Source organism: Bos indicus x Bos taurus, chromosome 5 (genome assembly GCF_003369695.1).
Source record: "Bos indicus x Bos taurus breed Angus x Brahman F1 hybrid chromosome 5, Bos_hybrid_MaternalHap_v2.0, whole genome shotgun sequence".
NCBI lineage: Eukaryota > Metazoa > Chordata > Mammalia > Artiodactyla > Bovidae > Bos > Bos indicus x Bos taurus.
Genome location: NC_040080.1, coordinates 36,656,622 through 36,679,732, shown reverse-complemented (window position 1 = coordinate 36,679,732; position 23,111 = coordinate 36,656,622). Strand labels below are relative to the sequence as shown.

At 42.3% G+C, this 23,111-nt stretch overlaps 1 protein-coding gene across 1 annotated transcript in view; it reads left to right on the top strand.

Moving 5' to 3' along the window:
* ITPR2 (inositol 1,4,5-trisphosphate receptor type 2) overlaps nucleotides 1-23,111 on the top strand; it is a 589,478-nt gene that overhangs the window by 524,669 nt on the left and 41,698 nt on the right. The window lies entirely within an intron of this gene.

The window sequence follows — 23,111 nt, the reverse complement described above, 5'->3', positions numbered from 1 at the left end:
GAGATGGTTGGATGGCATCAGTGACTCGATGGACATGAATTTGAGCAAACTCTGGGAGATAGTGAAGGACAGGGAAGCCTGGTCTTCTGCAAGTCCATGAGGTCACAAAGAGTCAGACATGACTTAGTAATTGAATAATGACAAATCTTTGTATCTGCTATAAATTCTTGTATTCTTACAATAAATGTGGCCATGTGTTGGATTTTGCCTCAAAAACCATCCTCCAAAGTTGTGTTAATTATTTGAGAATGAGGCCTTCAAAGAACCAAGACCCTCTTTAATGCTGAATCCCAAGAATGTGTGTATGCTCAGTCACTTCAGTCGTGTTTGACTCCTTGTGACCCTGTAGACTGTAGCCTGCCAGGCACCTCTGTCCATGGGATTCTCTAGGGAGGAATACTGGAGTGGGTTGCTATGCCCTCTTCCAGAGGATCTTCCTGACCCAAGTATTGAACCCTCATCTCTTGGATCTGCTGCATTGGCAGGTGGATTCCTTACCACTAGCACCACCTGGGAAGCCCCATCCCAAGGATAACATTTTAAACACCAGAGTGTCAGGAGAGCCAGGTAACAGCGGGTCTGTATCTTCCCCTCTGGGAGCTTACATCCACTTAGGAAGGCATAAGCTGCAATACAATGAACAACCAAAGAACATGTTCAGAGGCTAACATCTTACTAAGTTACTAACATCTTAACATCACACTGTTTTACCTTACCTGAAAATATTTATGTGTCACAGGAGAGCTCCATGTAAATTGAGTTTTTTTAATTCAGCATTTTTCATCCTATTTTATTATGGACATGCATCCTACTGTAAGTTATTTTCTCTCCATTTTTATATGACAGTGAGCAGAACCTAATATTGTTTCTTTTTTTTCCATGTAGCCTTTTCTGCCCTCTCTTCCTTCTAAATTAGGAAACAGGTTATCATTTTGAGAATAGACACTCACAGTCATCATTTATTCTTGATCTCAAGATGCTCAGAGACTATTTATGTGAAACATTTTGTTTCTGCTTACCAGGGGAAAATCATGTAAGCATTCATTTAACGTGTGACCTCAGGACTTGCCTAGCGGTCCAGCGGTTAAAGGTCCGAGCTCCTAATGCAGGGCTCGTGGGTTCCATCCCTGGTTGGAGAACTACGATCCCATATGCCTTGAAGTGTGGCCAAATTTTTTTTTAATTTAGAAAAGTAAGTGAATACAATGTGACCTCACACTACTGTATTTTATCAAAGTTTGAGTTACATTTAATTAATATATATTTATCAGTCATCTATTATGTCCCTTGGACTAAAGATTTTGGAGAATACACTGAAGTCTGAAACATTCCTTTTCTTAAAGCCAAAGAATTTAGAGCTTCCTAAGAAGAGGAGGTGAATAATAAACCTAAAGTACAACAAACCAAGTTCCCTAAGAGTGGAAAAGAGAAAAGTCTGAAGGCTTAACGATGTAGAGTGATAATTAACTGGAAGGTGGTGGAAGGGATATGAGGGGTGTGTGTGTCTGTATGTCTGTGTGTATGTGTAATACATGAAACAGGGTAGAGTTTGTGCAGATGAGGAGTGTCTACTGGATTAAGAGTGAGTTCCTATAAGAGGGAGCAGCCTAAAGAAAAGCCTCAGAATGGGACATTCAAACACTCAGGGGATAGTTACTTGCCTGGTTTCACCAGCACATGGTTTACTTCTAAGGAAGTTCTGCAAGTTACAACCTGCAAGTTATGACCCAAAAAGTCAACTGGACTTTTGAGTAAGAGGTGTAGGTTTTGGTCATTATTTTGTTTCAGCAAAGGGAAGCCACAGAGGTTTTTACCTAAGGGAATAATATGGCCCAGTAGAGTGTTCAGGCAGAGGTGCGTGGGCTGGTTTGGGGAAGGGAAAGACGAAGTGAGAGGTGGTACTTGGCAATCGACAAGATCAGGAGGGGGCCGTGAAGGAGCAGGGGAAAGGCTGAGAGCTGAGCCAGGGACACCTGACACTGTGAGCCTGGTCACTGGGAGAAAGGCAGCGAGTGGGTTTCAGAAAGTCTCCATGAGGAGGAGAAACTAGTCAGAGAAGAAGACTTGTTGATTTTGAAACAAGACAGGAGGCTGAGTCATTGGGAGACATGCTATAGTGATAACAGCAGGAGTCTTCCACCGGAAAGATCTGGACCCAAACCCTGACTCTAGCACGGGTCTGCTGTGTGGTCTTGGTATCTTGGGTGAGTCTTTGAACCTCCCTGAGACCCTGCCTCCTCACCTGAGAGGCAGAAAATGGGTGTGAGATCGGTGAGATGATGTGTAAAAAGTGACTTGCTTCTGGTGGGTACTCAGTAATTGGCAGTTTTCCCTGGGATCATCCACATGGAAAGACAGCTGGCACCATCAGGTTAGCGAGTGGCAGGAGAAAGAAATATAAAGAGAGGAGAAGAGAAAGCCAGAGACAAAACCTGGGGAATCTCATCTTGAGGAAAAAGGAAGAAGACAAATAAAATAAGTAGAAAAGAAGACAATAAAAAGGGTAGAAGAAGCACCAGGAAGTGGAGTGTGTCAGAAGCCTAGGGATGAGCATTTTCAGTGTCAGAGTTCACAGCATCAGTTGTTGCAAAGAAAAGACAGGTCCAAGCCTTTGGATCTCGGGTAAGGAAATTCCCAGGTGACTGCCAAGAAACTGTTGACCCATCTTTAGCCTTCATATTAAAATCACCATTTTGCTGGGCTCTTGTCCTTGAATGTTTAAGACTTACATTTCCGTGTGTCTGTCCATCCTCTCCTCTCTCAAGAACCAGGACAAGAGGGAGGAGAACCACAAACTTATTCGAGCATGAAATGTCTCATTCTCATCCAAGCAGAGCACATCCAAGAGAATAGGCACTGGTCCGAATTTTAATGGTCAGGAGAAGGAAGACTGATATTAAGCTTAGGAAGGATGGAAACAAAAAGTCGTTTGACTCTTAAGAGTGTTCATTTACTGAAATAGCCCTTTTGGAAAACTTCTGAAAATCTGTAGCTGACAAACCCAGTTGGGAAAATTGTTACTTCAAGCTCCATGGGGAGTATGGTCTCCTAATCTTGATCCACCAAGAGAGAGAAGATTTTAGAGCTCATAGCAAGTCAACACATGTCTGTAGCTCATTTCAAAGACTGTATTTTTCTCTTCCTCCAGGTCAAAGGTAATCACTCTTAACAGCTTGGTAGGAAACCTTCTATTTTCCTACCACTTCAATTTTTGGTCTTTAGGTACATTTACCAGTTTGATTTAAATGCTTGTTTATCAATAGAGCTTTAGAAGAAGTTTTCCTTTCTTCATGGTGGACGTAGGTTTTACCCTCAAGGATTTATGCAAAATAAAATAAGGAAGTTCCTCATATTTGTTCATGAAACAACTCATCTGAATTCTACTACACTTTAAGTAAGCCCAATTTGGACCTACGGGCCCTTAGCAAATGCTTCCTGTCTTCTGGTGAAATGAGAAAAATAAGAATATACCAAGTTTGGGGCTGTTTCTCCCCTCTGTGTATTTTCCACCTCCAACCCATCCATTTTATGTTCAGGTAAAGTGAGTACTTGGCGGCTTCCCAGGTGGCACTAGGGGTAAAGAACCCACCTACAAGTGCAGGAGACAAAAAACACAGGTTCGATCCCTGCATTGGGAAGATCCCCCGGAGGAGTGCATAGCAACGCACTCCAGTATAATTGCCTGGAAAACCCCATGGACAGAGGAGCCTTCCGTCCAAAAGGTCACAGAGAGTCAGATAGGACTGAGGCAACTTGGCACGCACACAACACACATAAAGAATATTTATACTCATATGCAGGCACCCCACTCCAGTACTCTTGCCTGGAAAATCCCATGGACGGAGGAGCCTGGTGGGCTGCAGTCCATGGGGTCGCTAAGAGTCAGACACGACTGAGTGACTTCACTTTCACTTTCATGCACTGGAGAAGGAAATGGCAACCCACTCCAGTGTTCTTGCCTGGAGAATCCCAGGGACGGGGGAGCCTGGTGGGCTGCCGTCTATGGGGTCACACAGAGTCAGACATGACTGAAGTGACTTAGCAGCAGCAGCAGCATACATAATAAATAAATTGATACATTGTTTCTAGGGGTTAGATTCTTAGAAAATACATTTGTGCCTCTATGTCCACTCAGTGACAGGGTCAAACCTCTAAAATATTCATAGGAACTTAAAACTTCCTCACTCCTGCCTTCAGACCCTGCCTCAAGCTGTTTAACTATCCACTGTCTGAGTCTTTGAATTAACACAAAACTCTTTTGGGATATTGTTATGGGAGATGTGAGTAGATCAAGGTATTTTGGGAATATATTTTCTTCTGGCAAACAAGTTCTCATTTTTTATAAGAGGATTGATATTTTGAGCTAGTGTTTCTTGGGGACACAAAGTGGGAGACAGAAAAGGAAGTACCGTGCAGGAAAGTAAAAATAATGAAAAAGAACCCAGTAAACTAGGAGGAAAGGGCCTAAGAGGGTGAGTCCTGTAGCCTGTGCTAGTAATGGCCTGTGAGCATCACTAATCCCCTTCGCTTCTGCCATCACCCAAAGGATGATACTGAAGAGGAACAAACAAAATAGAGATCATTAGAAAAAATGCCCAAGGCTTTTAGAGGTTTCTGTAACATTTTGGAGACATTTTCAGATTTTCAGTTGCTCATTTGCCAAGGTACGTTAGGGACCTTTGGGAATATTTAGTACTTAGTTTGACAAACAGTGAGAATGAAATCAGAGATACCGGAACGGCCGGCAGGTACCCTGCTTGTTCAGAGAACTGCCCACGTGTTCTGGTGTACTGGGTGGCAACCCAGACCCTGGCTGGCCATGCCCCATGACCTTGGCTTTGGAGGGGACCAGTTCCTCATTTTAGTGTATGGCCCTTTTAAGCTCTTATGCTTATTTGACTCTTGACTAATAATTATTTGTGGACATCGTGGTGATGTCAGCTGGGACAGTTTCACTTGTTCTTTTTTGGGGGGCTGGAGTTGTATGGGGTTTTTTTTTTGTTTTCTTAATTTTTATTGGAATACAGTTGATTTACAATATTATGTTAATTTCTGCTGTACAGCAAAGTGAATCAGTTTTACACACATACACACACACATACACTCTTAAAAATTTTTTTTCCATATAAGTCATTGCAGAGTATTGAGCAGAATTCTCTGTACTATACCATAGGTTCTTGTTGGTTATCCATTTTATATAGTTTGTATCTGCTAATCCCAGTCTCCCAATTTATCCTGTCCCCCCTTTCCCCTTCTGGTAACCATAAATTTGTTTTCTACATATGTTACTCTATTTCTGTTTGGTTAGTTCATCTGTATCATTTCTTTTTAGATTCCATGTAGTAAGTGACATCACAAGTCTTTCTCTGTCTGACTTACTTTACTCAGTATGATAATCTCTAGTTGCATCCATTTTGCTGCAAATGGTTTTATTTCATTCTTTTTACGGCTGAATAATATCCACTGTGTATATGTAACACACCTTCTTTGCCCATTCATTGCCAATGGACATTGAGGTTACTTCCATGTCTTAGCTATTGAAATGGTGCTGCTATGAACACTGGGGCACATGTATCTTTTCAGATTAGTTTTCTCTGGATATATGCCCAGGGGTGGGATTGCTTGATCATATGATAGTATTTTTAGTTTTTTAAGGAATCTTCATGTTGTTTTCCATAATAATTGTGCCAATTAACTCATGTTTTTGTTAACATAATAGTTGTCTTGACACAAAAACTATTTTAAGTTTCTTGAAGGCCACAACTAGGAATAGAGTAGCTTTTGTTCTGTGTAAGACCAGATCAGGTGATATCTGTAATATACATTAAAAGTAACTCGATAGACATTTAGTGTTTCTTCTATGCTAGCAGCTATTCTGTGGTTTTGATACATAAGACTAAACAAGAAGTAATCTGTTCCCTTGGGCTTCCCACGTGGCACTAGCGGTAAAGAACCCGCCTATCGATGCAGGAGATATAAGAGATGTGTGTTTCATCCTGGGTCGTGAAGCTCCTCTGGAGGAGAGCATGGCAACCCACTCCAATATTCTTGCCTGGAAAATCCCATGGACAGAATAAGCTGGTGGGCTACAGTCCATGGGGTCGCAAGAGTTGGACACAACTGAAGCAACTTAGCGCACACAGTCTCTACCCTCAAGAAGCTCAAAACTTTTATTGAATGAATATATAGAATAATGAGTGAATTAACAAATGAACAGTTTCTTCTTAGCCCTCTGGTAGCTGGACGTAATTTACAGAAAGATACACCAAAATAGCTGCACGAGTTTAGACTATGAATTTCTCATTAGACAAATGTCATCTTTTCCCCTCTTTTAAAATCAAAAGGTAAAGACAAAGCAGGAAGGTTATGCCACCTGAACCAAGTATAATGGATGCAGTATTAAAAATCAGATGGCTGATTTGAGAGACTGGTGATTTAATCCCTCTGTCGTCTAAGTATTTCTCAAGACCAGCTCCTCCCATACATGCAAAGCACTCAGGAGTGCACCTAAAGTTGCTGGTCTGGCAGAGGGGCAGGCATGCACAATGGTGGGTTGTTCGGCATGATTCACCCATTAGAATGAATTCTTCCATGGTCTGTGAAGACTTCAGAAAGAGAGAGGTCATCCTTTAATGAGATAGAAAAGCAATCTAGTCACCCAGAAGGAAGGAAAAGAACTAAGAATTTACCAGATGTTGTTTTTCTGTGTCTGGAACTCAAAATCAATCTCATTTAGTTCAACGGTATTTTTGAACAGTAACTATTTCAGGAGGGAGGTGGGCTCATGAAAGACATCAGGTCTTCTAAGATTTATATGCACCCCTTCTGCATCAGCAGCATTTGCTGACTTAATTGCTGCTTTATTGTCATGTGTTACAATTATGAAATTACACATTCTGATTCTATTATTTCCAATTTACGCTAATTGTGTAATTGGATCTAATTAAGCCAATTATGAAACTGCTCAATCTTCAAAACCTATTTTAAAGACGTTGGAACATAATAAGACACTTTTAAAATGTTTACATTTCCAGGGAAGCAGGAGGCTAGAGGTTGTAGCTTCAGAATGCACAATTAAGAAGTAAATGTCTACCTTCAAGGGAATGCCATCTCTACTGTCCACATTTTAAATCCAGACATGTGTCTTCAATTTAAGAGGCATCTTTTTTTCAGTTCCCAACTCTGGATTTCATTCTTGTGGTAGGCTCTATCCTCTAATTATCCTAATTTCCTGTTTAGTATTCATATATATGATCCATGAGTTACCACATTTTTGTGTACATCTTAACATCTTTCTAATCCTCATCTTATTTTGAAATACAGAGATAGAAAAGGTAAATATTTCACAGTGTGGATGTACACAGAGTCTTCATCTTAAAGACCAGAAATGAGGGTGAAAGGATTGGGCCAAATTGTTTTAAATGAGATTCAGGGATGGAAGTGGGATGAGTAAGAAGGACCAGGGCAGACACATGACGTGTGGGGTCTCAGTTGTCATTGACTGGTTTCCTGAACTAATCAGAAACTGAATCTGCTGGAATTCAGGTGCGTGCTTAGTCACTTCAGTTATGCCTGACTTTTTGCAACCTCATGGACTGTAAGCCCACCAGGCTTCTCAGTTCATGGGAGTCTCCAGGCAAGAATACTGGAATGGGTTGCCATACCCTCCTCCAGGGGTGTCTTCCAGACCCAGGGATCGAAACCACACCTCTTGCATCACAGGCAGATTCTTTACCGCTGAGCCACCGGGAAAGCCCCTGGTGTCCAGGTAATAGTCCTCAAAGTTCAAGAAGCCAAAATGGCTCTTGTTAGTTTTTCTAATCAGTTTCTAAGGAGAAGCTCAATGTCATAGAAGGAACCTGGGCCTCAGATTCTGAAGTTTGATTTGCTAGGATTCCCTTATGCAAGACCCATGTTTTTTCCTGATTCCTTCTGCACTTCACATTACCTGTCGATGAAGAAAGCATAGTCAGCCAGCCAACGCTCAGAGTTGAGTGAGCTGAATTGTGCCTGGATCTCAGAGGCCTCCTGCTTTGCGGAATCCTGTTCCATTAGCTGCCAGATCACGAGGTGAAGAAGCGGACAGGGATCCCAAGGAAAGAAGCTGGGCAGAGAAAGCTGCAGGGTCGTGGGGAGGGGAGCAGGGCTTGGAGGGCTTGAGAGAGTGGGTAATCTGGAAACTAGGAAATATTGCAATAGTTTTAGCAACTAGTAAGGCCGTATCTATGCAAACCAGCTAAATATTAACCCTGTCTATAGTAAGTAATATGCTATGAGGATTAAATGAAATCCTGCATACTAGTATTAATGTGACTCATAGAAACTGACATTTGATGAGTGCTGTGTGCTCAGTGCTGTACTAAGTGAGTGACACGCATGATCTTAAAGGCCTTGGATCAGCCCTAGGTGGCAGTCTGTTATGATTATCCCAACTCTCCACAGGATTAAACTAAGGCTTAGAGAGGACTGGTAACTAGCTCCCAAATGGCACGGCCAGCAGGAAGGGATGCTGTGTCCGTTACATGCAGTGGCCAGTATGCGTGCTATTATGCTGTGATGCTGTTCATTATATAAAGCTACCAGCAGTGCTTTCTCTGAGGGCGGGATTCCAGCACAGACCTCACGCTCTACAGAAGAGGAACCACGAATGTGCCCTGCAGGCCGGGCCCAGGAGTAACTGAGCCAGAAGACAGGAAGTCAGCGGACAAGCCTACAATGGCAGGAAGGCCTGAGAGAAATACAAACAGGACTGTCCTTCCTTGTTCAGAGCTGGCTGCCAATGGCATGCTTCCTGCAAAGATTAGAAGGGTTGCAACTACAATTATTACAGTGGTAGGCAAGAAAAAAGCTACGGGACATTGTCATTTAATTTGACAAGCATTTTACTGGGAAGACTGTGCATGAGGCACTGATGAAAACAAGAATAAAACATCATTACTGCCGTTACAGAACTACCGGGTAATAGAACAGCTGTATTCACCAGAAAGTGTAGTGTTAGTTGCTCAGTAGTGTCTGACTGTTTTTGATCCCGTGGATTGTAGCCTGCCAGGCTCCTCTGTCCACAGAATTCTCCAGACAAGCATATCAGAGTGGGTTGCCATTTCCTCCTCCAGGGCATCTTCCCGACCCAGGGGTTGAACCCAGGTCTCCCACATTGCAGGCAGGTAGTTTACCATCTGAGCCACCAGGGAATCCAATCACCAGAAAACTATAGTGCAAATCAGAACTCCTGGGAGAGAGATAGTAGATGTTCAGACATACTGCAGCTGGAGAAATCTTAGAACAAAGTATACCAGTGCACCCCTGATTTATTTACTTAATTATTTATTTTTATCTTTTGGCCACAATGCACAGTATATAGGATCTTAGTTCCCTGACTAGGGATCAAACCCACGTCCCCTGCATTGGAAGTGCAGAGTCTTAACCATTGGACCACCAGGGAAGTCCCTGACCCCTGATTTATTAAAGCTGTTCAGTGGTACTTAGAATAAAATGTAGGCTATCTTCCTCGCCCCCCTTATATCTACTTCACCAGTCCTATTCTATCCACTTTCCTTAGCCCAGGACAGTTCTATTACATTGACCCTATTCTTTTCCTTGAGAATGCCACACTTTTGCTGGGTCAGAGCCTTGGTACGTGGGTGCCTTCCACTTGCAGTTGTTGTCCCCCAGCTCTTTCCATGCCTGGCACCCTCTCTGACGTCCCTGTTCCAGGTACTTCCTTTCCTATTACCCGTGAGAGCACTTACACTCATCTGACCGAATATTGTTTTTATACTTGTTAGCAAGTTTATTCCTCTCCACTACAACTCAGACTTTTCCACATCTGTTTTTTTCACTGCTGATTCCCAGCCCCGAAATTAATGCCCAGTACATAGTGGGCATTTGGCATAGATCTGTTGAACAAAGGGAATAAGATATTGAGACACTGGAGCCCCAGTGACAGGACAGCCCTTTCTGGCTGAAGGCGCCAGGGACAACTGCACAGAGAAGATTTGGAGGAGAGTTGGACCTTAAAAATGAGGAGGATGTGGTCAGGAGGGATGGAAGAAGATATATTCCAGGTGAAGTGTGTATCTTTAAAGGGAAAGGATAAGCAGAGAAAAAGAAGATGAATTCTATGTATGCTGTGTGCCAGCAGCTTTGCATGTTATTTAATTATACTCATTTTCTGTACACTGAGACTCAGAGAAGCTCATTACTTATCCATGGTACTCAGTCAATAAGACTTGAACCAGAATCCAAACACTCATTTTCTGGGACTTGTGTATATGATTTTACTTCAGCTTTGCTATCTCTTAGTGAAGAATCAGGTAGAACGACCAAGATCAAATATATATTAAATTCAGTGTTGAAGAAAAGGCAGGGTAACAAACCCAAACACCAACCAAAAAGCATCCTTTGGAAGGAAAAAAGCACTTCCTGCTTTTCCAATATGTATGTCAGGTCAGGGGTCCTCAACCTCCAGAACCTAGTGCTCGACCATCTCAGGTGGAGCTGATGTAATAGAAATAAAGTGCACCATGAATGTAATGCTCTCGAATCATCCTGAAACCACCCCCCACCACACCCCCAGTCCGTGGAAAAATTGTCTTCTGCAAAACTGATCCCTGGTGCCAAAAAGGTTGGGGACTGCTGTTTTAAGGAATTAGAATCCTTAGTTTTTAAGCTGTAATAGTTGAGGCATAACCCAAAATGTCTTGAAAATGCAGACCAACAAATCTTTTTTCATCATTTCAAGATTTGTTCATCCAATAAAAACAGGCTCACAGGCTGAATGCTTAGTGGGCTGCCTGGGGATTCAGGGTTGAGGCAGAGACCGTAACTTCCTTCCAGAAGCACTGGTGAAATACAGCAGACAGAGGAATCTAATAAAAAAGTGATAATGGTGCAAGACAGCAGCAGAGCCTGCGGTGGAGCAGACGGCCTGGGCAAGGAGGCTTCACGAGGTCATGCCTGGATGCTCGAGTGAGTCAGGAAATTAGGAGAGAGCAGGTGGAGAGAGCAAGTCGGCCTGTCTAGGGAAAGAGTGAAGTTGTCCAGGAGGAAATGTAACCAGGAGCCAGATCACAAGGTCCTTGTGTGCTTGGAAGTCTTTGCTGCTGCTACTACTGCTAAGTTGCTTCAGTCGTGTCCGACTCTGTGTGACCCCAGAGACGACAGCCCACCAGGCTCCCCCGTCCCTGGGATTCTCCAGGCAAGAACACTGGAGTGGGTTGCCATTTCCTGCTCCAAGAATACTGGAGTGGGTTGCCATTTCCTTTCTCCAAGATCTCCCTGACCCAGGGATTGAACCCGGGTCTCCCACATTGTAGGCAGATGAGCTTTACCTTCTGAACCACCAGGGAAGTCTTTACCTCACCCTAAAAGCTAAGGGAAGCCCTTCAGAGTTATTAAGCCAAAGAGACAAGGTCAGTTGTGCATTTTAGAAAGTATGTTCCATGACAGCGTGGGAAATGTATTCAAGGGGCCGTCATAGAGCAAGGAAACAATTACCTAGCAGCAGTGATGGGAGTTGGTATGAAATGCCACTGGGGACTGAGAAGAAATGATGAGGATGAAAAGATTCAGGCAGAAGACTTTCTGAAGGCAAGAGGAAGGAGCTCTCAGTCTTGGGTAGTTGTGGGTAGCAGTGGGGCCCAACCCAACTCCCACCAGTTCATCGGGGGCCAGCTGAGGAGGTGTGATAAGCTCAGTTTGCCTCATGGTATCCAAGGGCACAGGAACAATTTGGGTTTCTAAGTGCATGTGTCCAGTAAGAAACAGAATAGACAGGTCTCCAGTTCCCACAAGGAGTTAGGAAAGATCAACTATCACAGCGGGGAGATTTCCAGAGCACAGAACAATGCCTGGTATAGGGTAGGTACTCCATAAAGATTTGTTAAATGACCATAAGGCTTATGCCTCATGGAATATACTCGATAGCTGAATTTGGATAAAGTTTTCCGAGGGAGACTACACAGAGTGCGTAATTGACAGGCACGTGCTTTTAGACAGACACAGAACTGTAACCTACTTAATACTGATAACAACTAACAATAATAAAAATGTCTAGAACCTGCCACCCAGATTTTACTCATCAAAAAGTGAACCCAGAAAAGAGAAAAACAATTTTGCTAGGAGGGCACCAAAAAACAAAGTTAATTTTTCATTGGCCAGCAAACTGAGCAGTGTTTTGGTCAGTCTGTACATATCTTATAACCCAACACTGATCAGTAAGTTTCAGGATAGAATTATGCTGCAAACCCAAATGTTTAGAGCAAAGCTATTTGGGTTTCATTCAATCTAAGCCTCTTTGAAACCTCTTAGAATTATGACCCATCCCAAGGTATTTATTTGAACCTTATAAAGGGATGTTCACATCTCTGATTCTCTTAACCTTAATAAAAAGACTTCTTCCCGCTGTGCTGAAGAAAATTCTTGTTTCCCAGTTCTGGTCATTACCGTAAGATCTTGTTCAATTCTCAGTTGGCTTTCTGGAATAATAATGTCCACATTGTTAGGACTGATACATTTTACTCAGAAATTCTGGCTTTCTTCCAGAGAGTAACAGATGCCATCAAAATGTAAGTTGTGGGAATGAGAACTATATACCGTAAAGCCACACAGCTTCTATCTAATGGTTTTTAATAGACCGGCATAGCCTATGCCCCATATGAGTAATTAGTCAAGACAGCAATTAAGCTGAAACACTACATTTATTTTAGGTAAGGTTATCAGGCAAGCTAATTTCCATAGGATTTTGGACTAGTTTTATCTAAGGGAATTCCTGAAAAATAATGGCTGAATTTTACAAAAATGATTCAGCACTTGGATTTCAAAGATGAGTCACTTAATGTCATGTCTATGCAATCAGTTACTTTTATGAGGACTTAGAGATCAAGGTGTTCTGAAACAATAGCATCTGAGATAATTTGCCCCAGTTCTGAATCTTGTTTCCTCACCTATAAATGGGGATCCTACTCCTCTTTACCATGATTCCTGTATATATTCAACAAAATCACATCCATCCTTGTACCTAACATGGTGTCTGACTCCTAGTCACTGGTCAACAAATATTTGATCATTCCACTTCTACTTAAAACATTGGCCTCTTAAAATAATACTGTTGTTCAGTCACTAAGTCATGTCCGACTCTTTGAAACCCTGTGGACTGCAATACTCCAGGCTCCCTGTCCTTCATTATCTCCCAGAGTTTGCTCAAATTCATGTCCACTGAGTTGGTGATGCTGTCTAACCATCTCATCCTCTCTTGCCCCCTTCTCCTTTTGCCCTCATCTTTCCCAGCATCAGGGTCTTTTCCAATGAGTCATTTCTTCACATCAGGTGGCCAAAGTATTGGAGCTTCAGCTTCAGCATAAGTTCTTCCAATGAATATTCAGGGTTGACTTCTTTTAGGATTGACTGGTTTGACCTCCTTGCAGTCCAAGGTCAAGAGTCTTCTCCAACACCACAATTCAAAAGCATCAGTTCTTTGGCATTCAGCCTTCCTTATGGACCAACTCTCACATCCATACATGACTACAAGAAAAACCATAGCTTTGATTATAGGGACCTTTGTCAGCATAGTGGTGTCTCTGCTTTTTAATATGCTGTCTAGCTTTGTCATAGCTTTTCTTCTAAGGAGAAAGTGTCATTTAATTTTATGGCTGCAGTCACTGTCTGCAGTGATTTTGGAGCCTAAGAAAAGAAAATCTATCACTGTTTCCACTTGTTCCCCTCTATTTGCCATGATATGATGGGACCAGATGCTATGATCTTAATTTTTTGAATGTTGAGTTTTAAGCCAGCTTTTTTACTCTTCTCTTTCACCCTCATCAAGAGGCTCTTTAGTTCCTTTTCGCTCTCTGCCATTAGAGTGGTATTATCTGCATATATGAGGTTGTTGATACTTCTCTCAGCCATCTTGATTCTAGCTTGTGATTCATCCAGCCTGGCATTTCACATGATGTACTCTACATGTAAGTTAAATAAGTAGGGTGACAATATACAGCCTTGTCATACTCCTTTCCCAATTTGGAACCAGTTCATTGTTTCATGTCCAATTCTAACTGTTGCTTCTAAATCTGCATACAGGTTTCTCAGGAGACAGGTAAGATGGTCTGGTAATCGCATCTCTTTTAAAAATTTTCCAGTTTGTTGTGACCACACAAAGGCTTTAGTGTAGTCAATGAAGCAGAAATAGATGTTTTTCAAATAATGTGACTATTTAAATACTGTTTTGCAGATTCATAGCATTAAGAGTTTTAACGTTCAAACTCTTTTTGCATTCAGCACCACGTTCCTCTTAGAGATCAGGCAATAGTCAATTTATTTGTTCAATAACTACTACCTACCATGTCCTCTTGATGAAAGTAAAAGGAGAGTGAAAAAGCTGGCTTAAAACTCAGCATTCAGAAAATGAAGATCATGACATCCAGTCCCATCACTTTATGGCAAAAAAATGGGGAAACAATGGAAACAGTAACAGACTTTATTTTCTTGGGCTCTAAAATCACTGCAGATGGTGACTACAGCCATGAAATTGAAAGACACTTGCTCCTTGGAAGAAAAGCTATGACCAACCTAGACAGCCTATTAAAAAGCAGAGACATTACTTTGCCAACAAAGGTTCATCTAGTCAAAGCTATGGTTTTTCTAGTAGTCATGTATGGATGTGAGAGTTAGACCATAAAGAAAGCTGAGCACTGATTGATGCTTTTGAGCTGTGGTATTAAAGATGACTCTTGAGAGTCCCTTGGACAGCAAGGAGACCAAACCAGTCAATCCTAAAGGAAATCAGTCCTCACTATTCATTGGAAAGACTGAATATTCCAATTTTCAATTTTCCAGTATTCCAATTTCCAGTATTCTTTGGAAAGCTGAAACCCCAATGCTTTGCCCACCCGATGTGAAAAACTGACTCATTGGAAAAGATACTGGGAAAGCTTGAAGGCAGGAGGAGAAGGGGATAATAGAGCATGAGAAGATTGGATGGCATCACCGACTGGACAGACATGAGTTTAGGCAAGTTCTGGGAGTTGGTGATTGACAGGGAAGCCTGGAATGCTGCAGTCCATGGGGTCACAAAGAGTCGGACATGACTGAGTGACTGAACTGAACTGAACCATGTCCTAGGCACTACGATGTCTCCTGGAAAGGTGGACAGAGGAGAGCAGGACAGATGTGTCCTGTCATGGAATTTCCTGTTTAAAGCAGAAGGCAGATCCTAAACAAGTCAGGATGGTTTTTACAAAATGAATGTTATCTTCAGAACAGGCTGGGCAGAGGGACTTTCCTATCTTGTGACCTGACCCAAACTCAAGTCCTTCTGCCATTTGTTCCTTTTTGTTAAGCTGAAAGTCAGGAACTCACTCAATATTGCTTGAACCATTGAATTCATTTGAGTCTAATAAGTGATTTTAGTGTTGGTTGCTCAATCTTGTCCAATTCTTTGTGATCCCATGGACTTAAGCCCTCCAGGCTCCTTTGTCCATGGAAATCTCCAGGCAAGAATACTGGAGTGGGTTGCCATTTCCTACTCCAGGGGATCTTCCCAACCCAGGGTTCAAGCCTGAGTCTTCTTCATTGCAAACAGTTTCTTTACTATCTGAGCCACTGGGAAAGCCAGATCTTTCCACAAAGAGCTGTGGTGTGATGCTAATAGGAGAGGCTCCTACTAGCAGGACCTGGGGGCTGGGCTGTTTGGAAAGAGAGCTAGGAGCTGCCACTGAGTCAGAACAAAGCACTGGGAAAACAGATTTTGTCTGGATTACTTCAAGTTCCCCCTGGGGGAAAGGGTGGGGCGAGTGAAAACTTTGCCTTTATCTTGGCTCTGTGGTGGGAGCCATAGGAAGGTCTGTTTCATTTCCAAAGAGCACCTTTTAGGCTTCTTCAAGTGAAGAATTTACAGCATTTTTCAGTCATGTAATCACTTTTTAAATTTTTTCCCAGCATTTGATAAAGTTCTAATATAAAGCACACATTTCCCTTTAGAAAGAATATCCTGAGTTTCACTTTCCTTCTGCATTGGGGCTCTACTGTCATTATTAACTCTTAAGAACGGATTCCTAGTGTTATGTCATTCTGTGAGATTATTGATTAGGATTTCAAACACAACTGACTTAAAAAGAAAACACCAGTTCATCTGAAATCAAAAAATAGCCAAATTCATGTGTTAGTCACTCAGTCATGTCCAACTCTTTGAAGCCCTAAGGATGATAGCCTGCCAGGCTCCTCTGTCCATGGAATTCTCCAGGCAAGAATGCTGGAGTGGGTATTTCCTTCTCCAGGGAATCTTCCTGAAACAGGGATTGAAGCTGGGTCTCATGCACTGCAATCAGATTCTTTACCATCTGAGCCACCAGGGAAGCCTGATTTATTTGCAGAGGTACTTGTAACTTGACAAAGAGACAATTACCCAGGAATTCTCTCTAGCCAGCTGGGTACCATGCTGTGGTATAAAGGCCCTTGGCCCTAGTTCTACCTGTGACCTGGAGGCTCAACTGCCATGCACATCAATTTCTCACTCAGAGTGAGAATGGAAGTGGTTTCTAAAGTCTCTTCTAAAGTGGTTTCTAGTTCTAAAATTCTGACAACTCTAATATTTAAAATTTTCTTTTCATCAGATTTTGAGTATGTTAATGTTTGTTTTCTATTACAAACTGAAAGCAGTTGGGATAGAAAGTAGTTTGGAGTGGTCCAAATTTGTTTCTAGGACTGACCTCTCCCCCAACCCTTCCTGGAGTCTGGGTCTTAGATGGTAGATGGTCTGCTGTCCACAGGATTATACATCCATGCCGCTGGAGTTCCCTGGAGGACCACATTGGTCAGTATCAGACCATGAATTACCCTCTAAGACCTGGAGCCTCACCTCTGAGAAACCTCTGTGGTTTGGGTGGGGGTCCCTGTACTGCGGGGCCTCAGAGACTTCCTGTTTCCTGAGCTCAGGTTCTAGAACAATTTGGAAGCACTCAACCCAGGAGACGAGGACATAGTGCCAACAGATATGTACAAAGATAATTCACATTACTGGGAATGATAAAATGTATGGTTACTTGAGAGGATCATGGTTTTCTCACTTGGTCCTCTAGTACATAACTCACTTGTGTGCAAGTATCTGAGGATGAAGTAAGAGCGGGGAGTGTTGCAAGGGAGCTACTGAAGGCTACTGTATGTGAGAACAGCATCGCATGGTGTGTAGACACAGACCAGGGGGCTCATGCAGATACTTTTATCTTCCTGTGTCTCAGTTTCTTCATCTGAAAAATAGGTAAACATCTCTACCTCTATGATTTTTATGATAATTAAACAAATTAACATTTATACAGTATCTGACACATAGTAAATGTTACATTAAAATTTAAAATATGTATCAGAAGCTGCTATATAACACAGGGAGCTCAGCTTGGTGCTCTTTGATCACCTAGACTAGTTGGATGTGGGCTGGGAGAGAAGCTCAAGAGAGGACATATATATATATATATAAAACACACACACACTTAGAGCTGGTCCACGTTGTACAGCAGAAACTAACACAACACTGTAAAGCAATTATCCTCCAATTAAAAAAATTATACAAACCACACTCAGGAAAATAAACTTTTATATGATGAAAAATAAAATCAAGTATATCAGAATAGCATTTCAAGGCTCAAGAAATAATTATTTATTCAACAACTTTTATATTTAGTGTCTGCCATGTCTGTAACAATGGATTAGATCATGTAGGAGAGCACAGATAAAGGACAGATGAATTCCCAGCTATCAAGAAGCCTGTGCCTAATACAGAGAGCATAATATATGGTCACAAAGATTGGTTAATAACACCAGGTAGCAACATATGATGAGATGCAGATAAGCAACTTTCCTATAGGTTGGGGAGAGCTGGCTGTGTGTAAAGGAAAGAAGCAGATCTGAGGAGTGATATCAACGCATAAGGGGACCTACCCCTGGATTAGATGAGGGCTAAATGGTTGGAGAAGGCAATGGCAACCCACTCCAGAGTTCTTGCCTGGAGAATCCCAGGGACGGGGGAGCCTGGTGGGCTGCCGTCTATGGGGTCTCGCAGAGTCGGACTCGACTGAAGCGACTTAGCAGCAGCAGCAGTGAAAGGGCAAAAGGCTGGAGGAAGGGAATCCGATGAGCATCACTCTGATGGAAAATGTGATGGAAGGAATCTGGAATGGAAAGGAAGGCTGTGGTGGGACGAAGACTGGACCAAGAGCGAGGACGGGCTGTTGCCCTTTTCTCCCACCTAGGAACTGGGCACTTTTGTCCCTGTGCCCAACTTTCCTGGCTTTTCTTTCTGAGGTTTCGTGTTCTTCCAACTTTGTCTCTTGCTTTCCCTCCACTGGGAATGCCAGTGTTCAGGAACTAAAATCCCCATTCCTGGCCAAGCCCCCAGGCCCTTGATAAGAGCACCTGGTCATATTTTTACAAAATCCTCAGCACTGTCTGAAATGATATGCAAATGAGTGTGCTAACTTACTTTTGAGTCTTTGTTTCCCTGGAAACTGAACTCTTGAATGTCCTGTTCACTGTTTCCCCAGTCCCTAGAACAGCATCTGGAATAAAAAGCCTCTCAAACAAGTATCTATTAAAGAAGTGTATAAATAACTCATCTCTGAGGTCCTTCCAGACCTGATTTTTGACTCCCTAATTCCACCTGAGAATAAAACTCTTAGCTGACCATGGATTCAAGAGAAAATAAGATTAAGGTTTTCAGGTTTGGGTGACTAGAAGAATACCTTTTTGCCTGACATACTAACAATTAACCCCTCCCCAAAACATGCAGGGAAACAGTAATTTTGGTTGCCAGCTCACTCCCCATATGATGACAATGGGATATCAATCCAGAGGCTAATGATTGCATGGTTCCTGGCAATAACAAAACTGGAGTCCAGGAGAGTGGATTGACAAAACTTAAGATGTTATGAAACTCAGAGATGAAATTCATGCTTGCTAACTGGTGGTAATAACAAAGGTTGATTTATTTAAAACTATTAGTGTTGCTATTGATATTTGAATGAAAATCCTATATTTTCATTCAAATAACTTAAAATGTTAAGAACTTTTATCATGGTAAATCAATGTTAACATGTAATAGTTACATGAATTTGTTCAGTGTTTAGGGCAGAGTGGTGGTGGGACTAAAGGACTCCCTTGTCATTAGGACCTGGCTGTGGGTAAGTCATTCTCCCCAGGTCCATTCTGTCCTGTACAGCCATGGTGATCTGGGATACTATTCTCAAACCAGTGGTTATACTGCACTATATCTTTGATGGTAACCACCAGAGCTAGCCCAGACCCCAAAGGTTACAGGTCATGGTCCCCAGCAAGACCTCCCTGACTTCAGATGCCAGCTGCACTTTGGTTGTTCTCAGGACACCTACACTACTGACCAACTGACTGTAAATTCAGAGTTTCCCATGAGCCCTTTGGTTTGATCATTCACTAGAGTGACACACAAAACTCAGAGACACACCATACTTACCCTTACAGTTTTATTTAAAGTATAGAGATTGAGAATAGCCAAATGAGATCTGGGTGGGTTTCGAACACAGCACTCCACTGCCCTCCCTCTGTGGAGGTGCCAGGGTGCTTCCTCCTCCTGGCCCAGAGATGTGTTCACCACCCAGGACGCTTCACTGAGCTTTGGTGTCCAGAGTTTTATCAGAGTTTCATTATATAGGCATGGTTGACTTTTTGTGGCATTTGCCAGATGATTGAACTCAATCTTCAGCCCCCTTCCCCTCCCTAAAGTTTGAACTGACTCAAAACTCCAACTCTCTAATCATAGAGTTGGTGTTTCTGATGACCAGCCCCCATCCTGAGGCATCTTATCTCTTAACACTGAGGGACTTATGAATAACAAAGACACTTTTGTCAAATTAGAATCTCCCTCTCTAGAAGCAGGGATAAAGACCAGTCACATTCCTTTTTGTATAGTAGATACATTTCCCATTTCCTATATATGTGTCTTTTGCTTTTATTTAAAGTGGCTAATAAAGTGGAAAGGAGCTTTAAAAATTAATTAGAAGTTAGGAATCCTACTTCCTGTCTCTCTTATATAGACCCCATGGACTGTAGCCCACCAGGCTCCTCTGTCCATGAAATTCTCTAGGCAAGAATACTGGAGTGGAGAAAAATAAGCGACCCAATCAAAAATGGGCCAAAGAACTAAACAGACATTTCTCCAAAGAAGACATACAGGTGGCTAATAAACACATGAAAAGATGCTCAACATCACTCATTGTCAGAGAAATGCAAATCAAAATCACAATGAGGTACCATCTCATGATGATCAGAATCACTGCTATCACAAAGTCCACAAACAATAAATGCTGGAGAGGGTGCGGACAAAAAGGAACCCTCTTACACTGTTGGTGGGAATGCAAACTAGTACAGCCACTATGGAGAACAGTGTGGAGATTCCTTAAAAAACTGGAAATAGAACTGCCATATGACCCAGAAATCCCACTGTTGGGCATACTCACCAAGGAAACCAGAATTGAAAGAGACACATGTACCCCATTGTTCATCGCAGCACTGTTTACAATAACCAGGACATGGAAGCAACCTAGATGTCCATCAGCAGATGAATAGATAAGAAAGCTGTGATACATATACACAGTGGAATATTACTCAGCTATTAAAAAGAATGCATTTGAATCTGTTCTAATGAGGTGGATGAAACTGGAGCCTGTTATACAGAGCAAAGTAAGCCAGAAAGAAAAACACCAATACAGTATTAACGCATATATATGAAATTTAGTAAGACGGTAATGATGACCCTATATGCGAGACAGCAAAAGAGACACAGATGTAAAGAACAGACTTTTGGACTCTGTGGGAGAAGGTGAGGGTGGGATGATTTGAGAGAATAGAATTGAAACGTGTGTATTATCATATGTGAAATAGATCACCAGTCCAGGTTTGATGCATGAGACAGGGTGCTCAGGGCTGGTGCACTTGGATGACCCTGAGGGATGGGATGGGGAGGGAGGTGGGAGGGGGGTTCAGGATGGGGAACACATGTACACCCGTGGCTGATTCATGTGAATGTATGGCAAAAACCACCACAATATTGTAAAGTAATTAGCCTCCAATTAGAATAAATAAATAAATTAAAAATAAAATAAAATATACCTGTTAACCCCGCCCCCCCCCCCCAAAAAAAGAATTCTGGAGTGGGTTGCCATTCGTTTCTCCACGCTCCATCAAAATATTTCATCTACTCTCTCTGGTGAAATAGATACGAATCTACTATTGCCAAAGCTCTAACCCTCAGCTGCCACTTAGACTATTGCAGGTGCCTCTGAACTTCTGCTTCCACACTTGCCCCTTTACTGATTATTCCTTGGAGAGCAAGGTGATGATTTTTAAACTGTAAATCAGAGTATGTCACTCACCTGCTCAGAACCATCCACTGGCTTTCTAAAGTACACAGAATGCAATTCAAACTTGTTTTCAGGCCCATACCCTCTGACATGCCATCCACTGCCTCTCTCTCATCCCTTGGCTCCAGCCTGTCTGACCTTGCTCTTCCCACAATACGCCAAGCCTGTTTCTACCTGAGGCCTTTTGTATTCGTTTTTTTCCTTGGCCTGCAGCATGCCACTTGTTCTTTCATATCCTGCATGTTTCTGCTTAAATGTCAGCATCTCAGAGAGTCTGTCTCTGGTCACCTTTTCAAAAAGAGTCATTTCTCCTGACTAAATCATTCTTAATCCTCGTACCCTTCTTACTGACTCCTCTCAAACACTATTGCAACCTGACATTGTATTGTATGTTTATTTTTTAACTGCATGACTTCCTTGTACATACATAAATAACATAATCTGCACTAAGGTGACAACGTTTTTGGTCATTGCTATATTAACAGGACTCAAAGCCATGGCTAGCACATAGTAGGTGCTCAGTGAGTACTTGCTGAATGAATGGATGACTGAATGAACAAACAAATGAATAAGAAATAAATGATGATATATCTCTAGTGGCTTAGCTTAGCTTCCTAATAGTGCAGATGATGGTTGGTGAGCAAAATGGGATACTAAGAAGTGTATAGGGATTAGACTGAGTTCACATCCTAGTTTGGCTGCTTCCTAGCTGTGTGACTTTGGACAGTTTGCTTAGCCCCTCTGCCTCAGTGTCCTCATCTGTTAAAAAAGAAAAGGAAAAAAAAAAACAAAACAACCATTGTCTACCTTAACACTTAAAACTGTGTTTGAAGACCTTTCATAATTAGGAAACTACTCTCTCCTAGTACTTCCCAGTATACACACATTCAAGTGGAACCTAGGATCAGAGGGTTCAACAAGTCTAAAATACACCAAGTAGACACAGAAGACTGAATTGGAGACTAAGAGACGTGAGAGAGCTTGGCCATTTTGCTTGACCTCCTCTTGCTTCCCTGTATGAAAATCAAGAGGGTGACAGACAAAGTGCCTGATGAACTATGGACAGAGGTTCATGACATTGTACAGGAGACAGGGAGCAAGACCGTCCCCAAGAAAAAGAAATGCGAAAGAGCAAAATGGTTGTCTGAGGAGGCCTTACAAATAGCTGTGAAAAGAAGAGAAGCAAAAAGCAAAGGAGAAAAGGAAAGATATAAGCATCTGAATACAGAGTTCCGAAGAATAGCAAGGAGAGATAAGAAAGGCTTCCTCAGGGATCAATGCAAAGAAATAGAGGAAAGCACTAGAATGGGAAAGACTAGAGATCTCTTCATGGAGAAGGCAATGGCAAGCCACTCCAGTACTCTTACCTGGAAAATCTCATGGACGGAGGAGCCTGGTAGGCTGCAGTCCATGGGGTCACTAAGAGTTGGACACAACTGAGCGACTTCACTTTCACTTTTCACTTTCATGCATTGGAGAAGGAAATGGCAACCCACTCCAGTGTTCTTGCCTGGAGAATCCCAGGGACGGGGGAGCCTGGTGGGCCGCCCTCTATGGGATCGTACAGCATCGGACACAACTGAAGCGACTTAGCATCAGCAGCAGCAGAGATCTCTTCAAGAAAATTAGAGATACCAAGGGAACATTTCATGCAAAGATGGGCTCAATAAAGGATAGAAATGGTATGGACCTAACAGAAGCAGAAGATATTAAGAAGAGGTGGCAAGAATA